The sequence below is a fragment of the Cornus florida genome, unplaced genomic scaffold (genome assembly GCF_030987335.1).
Source record: "Cornus florida cultivar Cherokee Brave unplaced genomic scaffold, ASM3098733v1 CherokeeBrave_3.0.0_Hap2_Chr08, whole genome shotgun sequence".
NCBI classification, from domain to species: Eukaryota; Viridiplantae; Streptophyta; class Magnoliopsida; order Cornales; family Cornaceae; genus Cornus; species Cornus florida.
Window position 1 is genome coordinate 52,646,042 of NW_026775578.1, and position 16,074 is coordinate 52,662,115.

Here is a 16,074-nt window from a genome sequence, read left to right on the forward strand (position 1 = left end):
GAGCTTTGGTACTAGAATTCTTCCGAACTTCACCATTTAAGCTCCCGTCTTACTATGAATGACCGGCAATGACTGTGTAAGCTTTGATATCAGTCTTTTCATTATAAAGTCCCAGTTTTAACCGATTCTCTGGGAAAGTACCTATAAACACATAATTGACATAAATCAGTCAATAATAGATAGAAGTATCACTTTAGGCCTTAACATATGTATATTTAGGGGCTCGAATATGCAATATTCAACGCTCATTAAGTATGCTTTTGGGCTCAAGTTGGGATACGAACGCTACATAATCACAAATATTTTAAGTTGAGATCTTGTACTAACCCCTTTAGATGGATCGCCAATGATTTGATCCGTGGGATAATTGTGAACAAACTTCCATTCTTTGGGAGGAATGGTGTCATTTGGACTAGGAGATGTGCTTGAAATGTTTATCTGAGGATCATCAATAGGAGACTCATTAAGTTTGAGTTCATTGATGATTTTCTCAAGATTTATCTCATCATCATCGTCTCTTGTAACCTGCGTAGGTAGTCGAGGAGATTCATCAAATACAACATGGATTGATTCAACTACAACCAATGTTTGTTTATTGAAAACTCTATATGCTTTACTTCTAGTTGAGTATCCAAGGAATGTTCCCTCATCCAATTTGGATTCAAACTTTTCCAAATTATCCTTATCATTTAAGACAGAATATTTACATCCAAAAACGTCGAAATACCTAATATCGGTCTTCCTTTTGCTCCAAATTTCATATGGGGTTTTGTGGATGAGTTTTCTAATGATAACACAATTTATGACATAGTATGGAGTGCTAACTGCTTCAGCCCATAAAGATCTTGGAGACTTGTGCTCATCTAGCATGGTTCTAGCCATTTCTTGTAGAGATCTGTTCTTTCGTTCAACCACTCCATTTTGTTGAGGTGTTATTGGAGTAGAGAGATTATGGTCATAGGCGTTTAAATCACAAAATTTATCAATCGCTTGATTTTCAAATTATCTACCTCTATCACTCTCCATCCTTTAAATCTTACATTCTTTCTTATTTTCAACTCTTTTACAAAAACTTGAAAAAATAGAGTGAGCCTTATTTTTATGTGTAAGGAAAAAGACATACGTGAATCTTGAGTAGTCATCAACAATAACGAAAGTACATAATTTATTTCCAAGAGTTGCAGTTATTTCAGGACCAAACAAGTCCATGTGTAATAATTCCAGGGGTCGAGAAGTGGTGATATCTTTTTTACTCTTAAATGATGATTTAATTTGCTTGCCTAATTGGCAAGAGCTGCATGTTTGATCTTTTATGAACTTTGTTTTTGGAAGGCCTTTAACTAAGTCTTTGGTAGATAATCTAGAAATGAGATCCATGCTAGCATGTCCTAATCGTCTATGCCATAGCCAACTATTCTCAGTAGATGATGAGACAAATCATTTAACATTTTGACCATGTAGTTCATATAAGAGAAGAGTATAGAGATTACCATTTCTATTAGCAGTAAAGATTTGCTTCCCATTAAGTTGGACAATGCATTTAGTTGATTTAAATACTACTTTATATCATTTGTCACATAATTGACTAATGTTAAACAGGTTATGTTTTAAACCATCAACAAGTGAGACATTATCAATAGATAGAGATGAAGATATACCTATGGAACCTGTTCTGAGTACTTTACCTTTAGAGTTGTCTCCAAATGTGACGTTTCCCCCATCATGTTGTTTTAGAGATAGAAATTTTGATTTGTCTTCGGTCATATGCCTTAAGCACCTACTATGTAGAAACTATTTGTTGCCTGAGAAAGATGATTTCTGACACACCTGAAAAATAAATCTCAAATGACTTCTTTTGGTACCCATTTGTTTTTGGGTCCAGCTTGGTTAGATACATATGTTTCTTTTATCACCCAAATTTGTTTAATGATGGGTTGTAAAGCATGGTAGTTATAAAGTTTATGGTCGTGATGCTTGTGATGGTCGAATCGTAAACTATATGATAGAGGTGAGATACTTTTAGTAAATGTTTTATGCAATGTTGGCCTTGGTTTCAGTAGCCATGCATCTTTGTTGTGGTGAATGAAACCCAAACCATCTTTGGACAATGAGTTTCATTGTCTCCCAAGCATAATTCCTAGATTCTCTCTACCCTGCGTGAATTTAGCTAAAATGTTAACTTGATCTTCAATGGTTTTCTTTAGGCAATCATTTTCAGAAAGTAGATCAAGATATGGTGTTTCAGTTAAAAGACAACATTCTTTTTCCTCCTTGAAAGAGACAAGTTCACTTTAGCCTTTGATAGCATACGAGTGAGTATGTGATTTTCTCTTTTAGGAGAGACACTTTTTAGAACAGACTTTCTTAATTCATCATGTAATTCTATGAAATCTTCTTTGAAGTCATTATATGAATCTACTATATCATCATATAATGGAAGATAATTTGAATAAGATTTAGATTTGGAAGATACCTCATCGTTGTCTACCATAAGGCAGAGATTTGCAATTTTTGTTTCATCATCAGCTTTAAATATATCATATTCTTCATCATCCCACGTAGCCGGCATGGTTTCCTTCTTTTTCTTATTTTCTTGGAGGATTTTGTACTTGGCACAGTTAGATTTGTAATGACCAGGCTTTCCACAGTGAAGGCATGTTGGATTTTCCCTTCTGTTTTGTCCATTTGAGGATTCACCTTTTCTCATTGGATTGCATCGTTAGAGCTTTCGTGTTTGAAGTATTCTTTTGAAGGCTTGAGTGATAAGGGCGATATCTTCTTCTTCCTTTTTAGTTGCTTCATTTGTGTCATCACAGTTTACTACTTGCAGAGCTAAATTTTTTCTTTGATTATGTTCACTTTCTCTATTTTTCAAGGTTATTTCCCAGGTGAGTAGAGATCCTAGAAGTTCATCTATCCCAAGAGTGTTGAGATTATATGCTTCTTTGATTGCTATTGCCTTGGCATCTCATTTTGCAGGTAGGCTTCGGAGAATTTTCCTTGCAATATTAGAGTTAGAAATATTTCTACCAAGATGCTTCAAATTGTTAATGATGTCAGTGAATCGAATAAACATATCACTAACAAATTCATTCTCTTTCATTAGAAATAGTTCATATTGATGCATAAGTAAATCAATCCTAGACTCATGGACTTCAGAGGTACCTTCATAGGTAACCTCTAATTTATCTTAAATTTCTTTGGCAGTGCTGCACGCAGAGACTCTGTTCTATTTAGTTGGACTGAGTGCACAATTTAGATTTACTTTTGCCCTAGCATTAATGGAAATGAGTTTGTAGTAAACTTCATTCCATTCACTCATCTCCGTAGGCTTGTTTACTTTGTCAACTTCTTTCATGGCCACATTGGATCCATTTATTATCACATGCCAGATCTGATAATTTACAGCCTGAAGAAAATCTTTCATTCTATTCTTCCAATAATTATAGTTAGTTCCATCAAACCAAGGAGGTCGATGGCTGAACTGACCTCCTGAAATGCAGTATCGTTAACATTAGCTATGATCGATTCTCTAAGATGGTTAGATCTTTTTACTAAAGATTAGGCTCTGATACCAATTGTTACCCAGTAAATGACACTAGGGGGGTGAATAGAGTCTAAGTAGAACAATGCCAAATAATCGAATTTAAAGATTATATAAGATTAACGATAAACGATCTTTAAAAGCACATGCAGTAATAAACAAGCAATACATACAATAATATTTGAACAATAAAGTAAAGAGAGATAAAGAGCAAACTCAAAACACCAAGATTTAGCGTGGTTCAGAAACTCATACTCCTTGGCTCAAGATCCCTCTTGAGACTTCCTAAAACCCAATAAAGTTTCTCCTTAAAGGTGGATAGCAAACCGGTACAAGAAGCACACCACTTCTAAATCTTTTTGCTAAGAGAGAAGACCTCTCTTAGACTTCTTTTGGGTTACTCCAACCCTTACAATGGTGTTTGAATAATATAAATGAGAAATAAAAAAACTCTCAGAATTGATACGCAGATCAAAGCTCACAAGCCTATGGCAGATATAGAATATAACACAAATGTTAAAGCTCAAATAATATGAATGAAACAATGATCAATGTAAGTTCCTTTTTGATCTCAAGGTTTTTCTCTCTTGACGTTTTTCACACGTTGTAATGAAAACCTTGAACTCATTATATAGAAGTTTAAATAGTAAGAGATTAGGTTTTGAAACTTGCCAAGAATGCTTTTACAACTAAAAAAGATTCTGACTTTTTGCCAATCTGATCGTTCATATGATTCATCTGTGTGATCACTTGAGGTCAAGTGATCGGACACATGTTTCATCTGTTCGGATAGTTGGAGCATCTAACCGGTTATATTGATGATGTAATCGGTAGAAAGAGATCCTATTTCCCCGCACTTTCAAGATTTAAATGAATTTGACCTGTTACATTAATGATCTGATCGATCATATAAAAACTTTCAGTTTTTCTAAACATACTGCATTTGTGACGACCCTGGTTTTTAAGCCAGGGTGTCCTGTGATGAACCGTAAGGATGATCCGATAATAGATCCGAATGCGGAAGCGAAAAAGGAAAACGAAAAACAAGACTCTAAGAAGTCAAAGTGACCTTCCATGAGGTCGTGGAACTTAACAAGAACTGATGCGGAAGCAAAAGATTGAAAATATGACAAATAAGCCCCCAGGGGCAAAATAGTCATTTCTGAAAACTATAAATTTGAGTGCCACCGAGCACACCGCTGGAAAGACAACGAAAAACTAATCAAGATGGACTCAAGAATCGCATGATTCGGAGTCCGGATGAAGGAGAAACGACATGACGACAAAAAACGGACACTTAAAGCTTTAAGGGCAAACTGGTAATTATCCAGAAATATCCGGGTGTAACCGAGCACACTGTTGGATAGACGACGAAAAATTAATCAAGTTCAAAAAAAAAATTCACTTGAATCGGAGTCCGGACGAAGGAGAAAAGCCCAAAAGAAGAATTGACGTCGTGACGGCCCGACAAGGGGCCATGACAGCCCCATGCGCACGCCCGTGCATGCGCCCATGCATGCCGCGCGCGCGCCGGGTGCACACATGTCTAGCAGCAGCCCATAAAGCTGCTGTGTGGGTTCTTTTTTTAGAAAAATCTGGAACAGAAGCTGAATTTGGAGGCCTAGATGAACTTTTTGCAAAAACACAAAGAAGAAACCCCCCTCAAAATTGAGTTTTCTACGTGACCCGCGAGAGAATTCAAAAAAAAAAAACTCAATATAAAATGCCCAAAATGCCCTCCCAAGAGATCTGGTCCAGAGGGTAGAAAAAGCTGCTAAATTGAAAAACTGAGAGCTGAACTTCGTAAGCGATTTCCGATACCAAGACGACATTTTCTGGAAAAACACGAAAAAGAAACCCCCCCTAAAATCATGTTTTCTATTCAACCATGTTGAAAGAAGGAAATAAAACTGAATGGACAAGCCTAGAATACCCCTAGATCAGAATATGCAACAAAAACGCAAAATGAAATCGTAGGAGGCTCAAAACACAAACGATGAGGTTTTGCCCAGAAACGACTATGCACGCAAACGTAACTTACCTATTTAGACGTGCTACAATGGCCCATGGCTTAAAAATATAGCTGATACAAAATCCGACCCCCCAACGGGCAAAAAGGCAAAAATGGACTTGGAATGGAAAACATGGAATCCAAAAATGTAAAATGGAGTCAAATGACCATTTGGCCCTTGGCCACACTTCATACAAGATTTATAAGACCCTATAAAAGAATGAAAATGGAATTCCCACACCCGATGCAACCATGGTGAAGCAATGACTTGCGATTTTTCAAGGTTTTCATAACATTTCATGAAGTTAAAAAGTTGCATAAAATACAATACACATGTCATTGGCCTCCAGCCTCATCTCATACATATCAATTACATTGAAAGGAGTGTACTTAAGTACACATTACATACATGGAATCAAATATACATATTTTGACATATAAGTCTACAAAATAACATTTCATGCTAACATTTGCATGAAATGGAAACTTGAAAGCTACACAACATCCAAGGAATGCTAGGTGTCACGAACCAAGTCTTCGTACCTGAAATATGCCCCAGTATCATAGGGGTGAGTAACATAAAGCTACTCGTAGGAGATGAGCATGCATCAACCTAGCATTTTACAAATTTATCACCTTAAGGTGAAACATGTTAAAGGGGCTCATGCCACCTAACGTCTATGTCCAAGTGAAACTCGGGGAGCATCCTAAGCTACCTTAGAGTCTAAGCAACAAGAATCATGATATACATACGTGTATGAAACGAATCATGGTTGGAATAATCCAAAGAACACGACAAGAAGAATGGTTGAGCATAGATTAACATGAATTGCATTTTCAATACAATTGAATTAGGTCTAGAGTGATCCATACAACATGACAAAAGCATATTTGAATACAAGTTAACAAGAATCACATTATCCATACAATTCAATAACAAAAGAGCATGTTATACAATGCAACAAGGTTTAAGTTCTCAAAGCCATCAACTTAGAATCTAAAGCACAAAATAACAGTAGTGGTTCATGCCACCTAACGTCTATGTTATAAATGAATCAATAGGATCAATCCTAAGCTTTTTTAGAACGTCAAAACACGATTTTCAATATCGATGCAATTTAACCAACATTGGAACTTCCAATACAACGCATAAAGCACAATTTCACAAAGTTAACATCCTGTAACTTAAAATGAAACGATAGATAAGAAACAATAAGTTACAACATCATCTAGTTATCAACTTGAAAATGAAATGCGAAGTCAAACAAAGTGGATACTCGGACGTCACGCCGAATCAGACCGACAACATAATTACTTTAGGGTTACTAGCTCATGGGTAACCTCCCTATACGCGCACTAGACTATATAGAGGGACTATCCCCCGTGCTAGAACCACGTCGTAGCCTTAGTCAAACAACGACATCCCCAAGTTTCCAAAATCAACAAGTTGTGTAACAACGCATATATCAACAGGAATATGCAAGATAGTCAACTATCTACTAAGCATAACCAAATTTGGAAACCTATAAAATACATGCTCTAAATTCACAACTAATATGATATGATAAATGTCGAATCTTCAGTGTGCGATTCGTTACACGCTATGCATGAAAGATGTTAAATACGAAGTGTGCAAATCATTACACAAGGCAACAATATATTCAATAAGAAAAACATATTATCACGAATACAAACATAGAAACTATGTTATCTAATGTTCAAAACGTAACCAAATGAATATACAACAAGTCTAAGTCCATGATTTGAATATAGAAACCACTTCTAAAACACAACTAGATCATGGAGCAAATTGATAGAATTTAAATAGATAATCATAATTAAATTCTCTAGATTTCTGATTCAATTTCAATTAACCTCAATTTAATACATGTTAAAGAGCATGGCAAGGTAATCACCTATATCCATTTTAAAACTCAATTAGGTTGTTAGAACAACAAAGTAGAACTTTAATTAAATCATGCTAATTTAAATCCCAAGGTTCTAAAACAACTTCAGATAGTCCCAAATTAATATATACTAGTAAACAAGTCATGTCCAATACAAATATCAAGTTAAAACCTTAATTAAGCTAATGGGACCACAAAATAGATTTTAATTAATTCTTTTAATTAAAATTTCTTGATTTTCAAACTTAAGCAAATGCTCTCAAATTAACCTATGTTGGAAAATATGCCAAGAACTAATGTAATATCACATTACAAGTTTATTTCATTCAATTTAAGACCATGTGAATTAAACTTTCACTAAAATTAAATATAAATTAAAAGTTGCAATTCTCATGCAATTAATCCCAATTTAATATATGTGAACAACCATACCTAAGCTTAATTTTCTAGCATACCACAATATAATTCCAAGTTGTATATCACCATGAGGATTAAATCTTAAACATGGAATTTAATTAAATAAAAGATTTCAAAACCTAACCGAATATTCTAAATCAAATATATGTGAAGCTATATGGCATGTAAATCAAGAATATCAAGTCAGAATTCAAGTAGAGTGAATAGTGCACTCGGGGCAAATTAATTAATTAAATTAAATTAATAATTACTAACTTTCAAAACACCTCCAATCACTTTCAAATTCAACTATGTTGGAGAGCATGCTAAGGCCTAATTTAATATGATAACACATATTGATTTTAAGCTAGTTAAGGCCATGTGAATTAATCTTTCACCTAAGATAAATATTAAATAAAATCTTTAATACTTATTCAAATGTTCCAATTTTAATACACGACAATGAGCATATCAAGGGGCAATATAAAATCATGCTACATATTTAAACCAAGTCATGAGCAACCGGGAAAATTAGATCCCGTACAAGAAAAATAAATAATAAAATCTCTAGATTTTATATTTAATCATGCAAACAAGTAGTATAAGCATCACAAGCATGCTATATAACAAGAATTTAAACCTAGAACATCTTCTACCTCAATTTGAGATGAAAATTCCAAAGGCCCACCAAAATAAAAGTGCTCCGAATTCGACGATACTACTAGGTTTTGTCGGGGACAACGCTGTGAAAATAACCTCCATGAAAGCTCCATCAAAATCATAACTTGACCTCAAAACCAAACTCAAGAAATGGTCAAAACTGAATTCTAATAAGGGGGAAAGGTAGAGCACGGCGAGGGGAACAACAAACGTTAAGGCCGAAGACTTTCCATCAAGGAAAAGTGAACCAAAAGAGGAGAGAGAAGATGGCAGCAACCCTTGGGCTGCCATGGGAGCTCCAGGTCATGCATGAAGAGGGGAGAAGATGAAAAATGAAATATCTTACCCCCCTTTTATAGAAATCTCAAAAAGTGCCCCGAATGGGCCCCGCCGGGTCCGAAAAAGTAAAATTTGAGCAGACGCGCTCAAATGGCAAAACTTTGTGAATGAAAAAGCATTCAAAATGATAAAATATGAATAACAGAAGAAACGACGTCAAAAATAGAGTCCCGAGCAGAAAGTTATGCCCAAAACAAGTTTGGCGCAAACTAGTGTCAAAAATCCTAAAACTGGAAAACATCGACCAGGAGGAAATTCCAAGAGTACATAACTCGACGAAATGTGAAAATGAATCCCGTACGAGGATCCAAGCTAAAAACAAGACATTTTGCAATAACTTTCATTAATTGCACAATGGCCCCTCCAAAAAGTGAAAATTGCATTTATGGCCCAGAATGAAAATATCTTCCAAAAGATATTTTCTTAGATGCCCCTGAAATAAAATATCTTTACAAGATATTTATGAAAAACACCCCAAGAAATAAAAAAGATTCTGAAGAATTGTGCATCTATGCCCCTGTGGACACCGGGAGCAACCAGAGTACTTTCTTACAAAAGTAAAGATACGTATTTGAAGGAAACCACTCAAGATGAAGGCACGTGAATTCAAAAACCAACTCCGAGCATAAGAAGTGAGTTGTGCCAAAAACTGACAAACGGAGATAAGACAGAATAGGGAAAAGGACGAAATAGCGCATAGTGTCGAAAAACGAAAAATGTAAAAATGACTCGGTCCTCAAAGGAAGTTGTCAATCCATGGAAAAGAGTCTCAGGAACCAATTTCAAGCACTCAAGATGACACTAAGCGACACAAAACAGAGCTCAGAAAAGAAAATTAAACAAAAAAAATTCATTCGTAAAATTTCAGGAAAAAGGAAAAGAAAGCAAATGACTGGGTCGTTACAGCTTTTTTCATCCTATCGATATTATGAAGTGATTTGTTCGATCACTTGAGGTCATTTGATTTGTTACATGGACGAAGTGATTGGCCAAATGATAATTTTTGCAACTTTAAAACTCACTGTTTTCTGCATCCTATCGATAACATGAAGTGATCTGATCGATCACTTGAGGTCATCTGATTGGTTACGTGGATGAAATGATCGATCATATTAGTTATAATTTGTCATTTTATCAAGCCATTTGATCGGTCACATTGTGCATCTATTCGGTTAGTTCAAGTGATATAAAATATAGTTTGTATAATATGAATGAAATGTAAGTTTGAGCTTTAAACCAAAGGGCTATAATCTATTTGCCTTACATTTAGTCTACTCTCACCATTTCTAAACTACCCCTATTGATAAGAAGAGAGACTTTTTATTTGTCATCCATCTGTTGATGAATCCATGCCTTATTCTTTATTTGTGCTCCTTTCTAACTGCATCTTAAATAGAGATATGTTAAAAGCACTTTATTATCTTTGTTTCTTATCATCAAAATAGAGGTGAATTAAGAGTGCTTGTGCCAACACTTGTGAAATATTGTGAGAGTGGACCTCCATCCAGCCAGAAGTCATGCCAAAAAAAGGTAGCATCACCATTGTTTATTCTATGTTTGATTAAATTCCACGCCACTGACCACAATTGTAGGATCTTCCTCCAACTCCAAAAGCACCCATGTAGTGACGTCAATGTCCAGAAATAATTATTTTTTATGAGATATGTTTTGCACTAGTGTATCCAGATTCTTTGATCATCACCCACTTTATGGTCCTAAATGTGCCTTAGAATGGCTGCTCTACTTACAACTTCAATGTTTGGGATACCAAGGCCACCATCCAATTTAGGTTTACACACATTGCCCCATTTAACCTTAGAACCTTTCTTTTTAAGCTCTGGCCCAGTCCACAAGAATCTCCTCAGTAAGGCACTGAGATCATTGATAATTTTCATTGGTAGTATAAAGATATTTGACCAATATTGTTGGTTATTGACAAGGATAGATTTGATAAGCACCAACCTACCTGCATAAGATAAACTCTTAAAAGACTAATGGTGTATCCTTGAGGTGATCTTCTCAAGCAGCATATTGCAATGTGAGGCCTTGAGACTAGAGGTTATGAGTGGGACTCTTAGGTGCTTAATGGGAAGAGAACCAATGGTGACACCAAAAAAATTGGAGAATGATGCTTCAGTTAGATGCTCAAGACCAGAAAAGTAGACTGGGCTTTTTGTACGGTTTATAGTCAATCCAGATAAGGATGAGAAAAGATCAAGTGTAGTTTTGAGGATAGAGATGGAGGTAATGTCACCATGGCAGAAAAGTAGTAAGTCAGCAGCAAATCTATGGTGAGTGCTACCAACATCCTTACATCTCCAATGGTACTTGAACCTAGGATCAAGTGAAACAAACTTCTTGATGATGCCTGAGAGTACCTCCATTGCTATGACAAAATAAGGGGTCTCCCTGCCTTAATCCTTTCATACTATTGAATAAATAGCCATGAAATTCACCATTAATGGCTATAGTGAAGGTGGGAGATGTGATACAAGCCCTGATCCACTTGATAGTTTTAGGAGGATATCTAAAAAGAGAAAGAGTGTCCAGAATAAAGACCCAACTAACAATGTCAATGGCTTTCATGAGGTCTACCTTCCAAGCACACCTAAGGGACAATATGGAGCAATGATAGGCTCTCATCAATTATTGGACAAAGAGGATAGAGTCTATAATTTTCCTTTCCTGAATAAAGGCTGTTTATGTTGGCTCTATAATATGTGGGAGTGTAGGTTGCATCTTGAATGTAATAAGCTTAGAAATGAACTTATAAATAATATTGAAGTAGCTGATTAGCCTAAAATCATTAAGGATGGTTGGGTTCTGGCATTTAGGGACTAAGGATATGTATGTGGAGTTACATTCCTTTAACAGCTTCCCATTCAAGAAGAATTCCTTAACTACTTTGGTGATTGTTCCCCCAACAATTGGCCAGGCATGGTGAAAAAAGTGAGCATTGAACCCATCAGGGCCAGGTGCTTTATCCTTATTAATTGAAAAGATGCACTACTTGATTTAAAGGTTTGTGGGAATTGACTAGAGAGGTGAGATGCATTCTGGAGGGATAATCATGGTGATATAAGGTGAAAGGACATCACGGGCATGATGTGTGGGTGGGTTCTCTCCTAAGAGATGCTTAAAGAAGCTGAGAACTTCAGCTTTAATACCTTCAGGGGAGTCAATGGTGTCACCAATGGGGAGATGAGGCTAATGATCTTCTTCTTGTTGCTTCTTGAGATGAAGGATTTATGGAAGTATGATGTGTTGGAGTCCCCAATTGGTGCCATATGGCTCTAGATTTCTGCCTTATCACATCTTCTTCAATAAGTAAGAGCCTGGCATATTGTGCCTTTTCAAGTGATCTAAGGTAAGGGTCTGATGGAGTACGATCCAGGTCATTTTGCCAGTAAAAACGTTCACCCTTCACTTTGGATATATGGTCATGTAGGTAAGTGAATTTGTCTTTACATTCATCTCTAAGAGGCTGCTTCAGAGACTTGAGTTTTTGGACTAGCTGGAACATTGAAATGCCTTTAATGAAAACTCTCCATTTCCTGTCAATGAGAGGAAGAAACAAAGGGTGAGAACACCAAGCATTGAAGAATTTGAATGGTGTGGCCTTGCGTGGGGTTAATGTGGTGTGCCATTTGCAATTAAAAAGCTTTTTATCCACATTTTTTTGTAATACAGGCTGCTCCAGTTCTTTGATTACACCATAAGAAGAGTATACCTTTGAACCTCAGGTCAACTAATTTAGCTTCAAGAAGGTAGTCTCTAAAGTCAGTGATTGCAAGGACAAGCCTGTTTGAGCCTCCATTCTTCTCATTGGTATTTATGATAGCATTGAAGTCACCTATTCTGAGCCATGGGATTGAGTTTGAAATGTTAGAATGGTTAATAAGGTCCTTCCAAAGGAATTTCCTTTCTATTGCACAGTTAGAACCATATACAACGGAGAGATTAAAGGAGGTAGGTAAGCCATTAATGGTGACTGCATAATGAAGAGCCTGCCTGTATTCAGAGATGACAAAGAGATGCACTCTATTTGGATTCCACATGATCCAAATCCTCCCAAGGTGGGAGTGGTTATAGTTATGGACAATGGACCAGTGAGCAACAATTCTATGATGAATAGAGTTAATGTTTACATGAGCAACTTTGGTTTCAATTATTGAGAGAATGTCAACATTGTGATCAGAGATCAACGGCTTGACCTACAATTATTTTGAGAGGCCATTTAAGCCTCTTATGTTCCACCCAATGATGTTAATCATTGGGAAATAGGTTTGGGTTACCTCTCAAGTACCTTAAGCCATAGGAGCTTGAAGGTACAGACATTTGCTGAAGCTTTGATTTTTTGTTTTTGAATTTATTTGCTTCCACTTTAGCTTGTGAGGTGCTTGGTCCACATTCTTCATGCACTAATATCTCTAGGGCCTTTGGAGAAGCAGGTTCGTCAGAAAATGAGTCCTCAGTATCAACCATGTCAGTATTTAGGTCATCATGTAGGGGAAAAAAAATCTTCCTCATAGCTGCATAAGTTGAGTCTGTTACGCTTTGTGTGATACCCCTGAATTTCCACGTGTAGGTTGGCCAGACCCACACCCAAAAACCCGGGGATATCAAAAACAATTATAGTATTTAAACAAGCACAAAATACAAGAAGGATAAATAAGAGTAATAAGTAAGTTGAAGGAAAACTAACTAATGAATAATAATCCTTAAATAAATAAAATTTTCAAATAGTACAACTCAGGAATCCATTATTTAAGGACCCCTAAATACAAACTCATAAATCCAAACATCTGAAAGTCTAGGTTTGAAAACAGGAAACAAAGATAAAGAAACAGGATCCTATATAGTAGCAATCCGGAAGAGTGATGAAGAATGTATCCGATCAGCAACTATAGCAACTCTAGGTTTGGAACATCAGTTGACCTGAAAACAATGATGGGTTAGACCCACAAGCAAGTTCTAATCTACTACAACCCAATCAGAGACTTGATACAGATAACATCCCCAGCTATACTCATGCAATAGCAAAATAGTCAATAAATATATGCACACTAAGATGCTCACCACAATATAGGATAGACTCTATCAGATAGACAACACTAGCTAAGAAAACGTACACAATGGTGGACTAGCGGACCACATCTACTAGGGCACACATATCTCTTATATTAGGTTACTTATCTCCGGCAATATACGCTTCAGTCTTAATCACCGATCAGGAGACTCAAGCTCGTATCAGTGCCATACATATATATCTATATATATACATATAAGCCATATCCTGACAATGGCACACATATCAAGGAGACTAGCTCAATAATTATCTCAATAATCAACACAAAAAGCCATATCCTAACAATGGCAACCATATCAGAGAGACTAGCTTATTAACTATCTCAATGATCACAACACACCCTTAGCCATATCTTGGCAATGGCTCTCACATCAAAATAGATATATATATACCATGTATAAGATCAACAATATTAAAGTGAACAGTTTATATAAGTTCCATCATTTAAATGCAAATCATAAAATTACATAAACATTTTAATCATCTCAGCTATAAATATGAATAGCTCATATACTAAACATGATATAGATCATGTATAAGATCACATCAATAATAATACATATGCTTAAAATCATAAAAACATATTATAAAATTTAATGCACAGTTAAAACATTAACCCAAATTAATTTGCAACTTATTTAGTTGAATTAATTTCCTTTATAAATCAATGTGAAGTAACTTATAACACGTACACCACCAAATGAGCTAATAAAACATTTTTCCCACTTTCCACTAAAGTGTAAAACCAACCCACCACTAGACCAAAAGTGGTTAAAACAAACGCAATGTAACATGTTACACATTATAGAATAATATCTGTTTTTATATAGTAATTTAACACATAACCAATATTAAGTTATCCAAATAATTGGGCAAAATAATTAAATATAAATATATCCAATTATTTAATTTAGGAAATGACTAAAACTGACTAACCACACCAAACCAATACTAAGTTATCCAAATAATTGGGCAAAATAATTAAGTATAAATATATCCAATTATTTTATTTAGGAAACAACGTTGGTAAAACTTACCAACCACTAGAACAAAAGTGGTTAAAACAAATGTTATCTAATACGTTACACATTATACAATAATATCTGTTTTTATATAGTAATTTAACATGTAACCAATACTAAGTTATCCAAATAATTGGGCAAAATAATTAAATATAAATATCTCCAATTATTAAATTTATGAAACGTTATCCTAATAAATTTAGGACAACAAATCTACGCGTTATAGTGGCATGGTGCACATCTATGCGTCTTTGAAAGACGTGCGTCTATTCTTCTTGAATTCGCAAAATTTAACCAATATAGATTCATAGAATCTAGGCTCAGTAGAAAAATAGTCACACTGCTCTATATGCCTTTAATTTATGGGAAGACCTCGACAACCATGGCTTTAGATATAAGAGAGTTTTATGAGCTTACTAATAAGGAATCCTATCACATAGCAAAGTTGTGCAAGGAAAATTGGTGCAAAAAGTATCCTGACATAGTGAATCTCATTAAACTACTTAACCTCGTTAGATGGTGGTGTTCCATCTCCGGTTTACCAGTGCTCTGTAGTACACCCATTCTCACAATAACTTTGTCCCAATAGTACCCAATAATTATATAACACATAATTCATAAATCTAAACATCAAAACAGATAAATTAAACAAGAAATTTCAGCATTAACACCAGCACATTAGCATATATATATCAGCACATACACCAAACTTTCAGGCAATAAATTCTATGTTTCCTAGTCATTTAAATTATGATTTTAATCCTTTAATTCAGTCCTAAAGTGTAGCATGTGATGGTGAATTATCAAAGTCAAAGGGGAAGAATAGAAAATAACTTGCCTTAAGGATTTCAGATTGAAACCCTAACAAATATCACTTCTAAAATAGCCCGAAATACTTCTATAACTACGGTAACGATGTGCTATCGTTGTTCCCCAAGGTGGTGGCCAGATTTCTCTCTCCATTCTCCTTCTTTTTTCTAGCCGAATCTCCCTTCTTCTCTCTCTCTCCTCCATGCCACTCTCTGCTCCCTCTTCTATTCATGTTATAAGCCCTTTGGCTTATTACGTATATAAAACTATTCTAACCTACCCTAATCCTTTTTCCC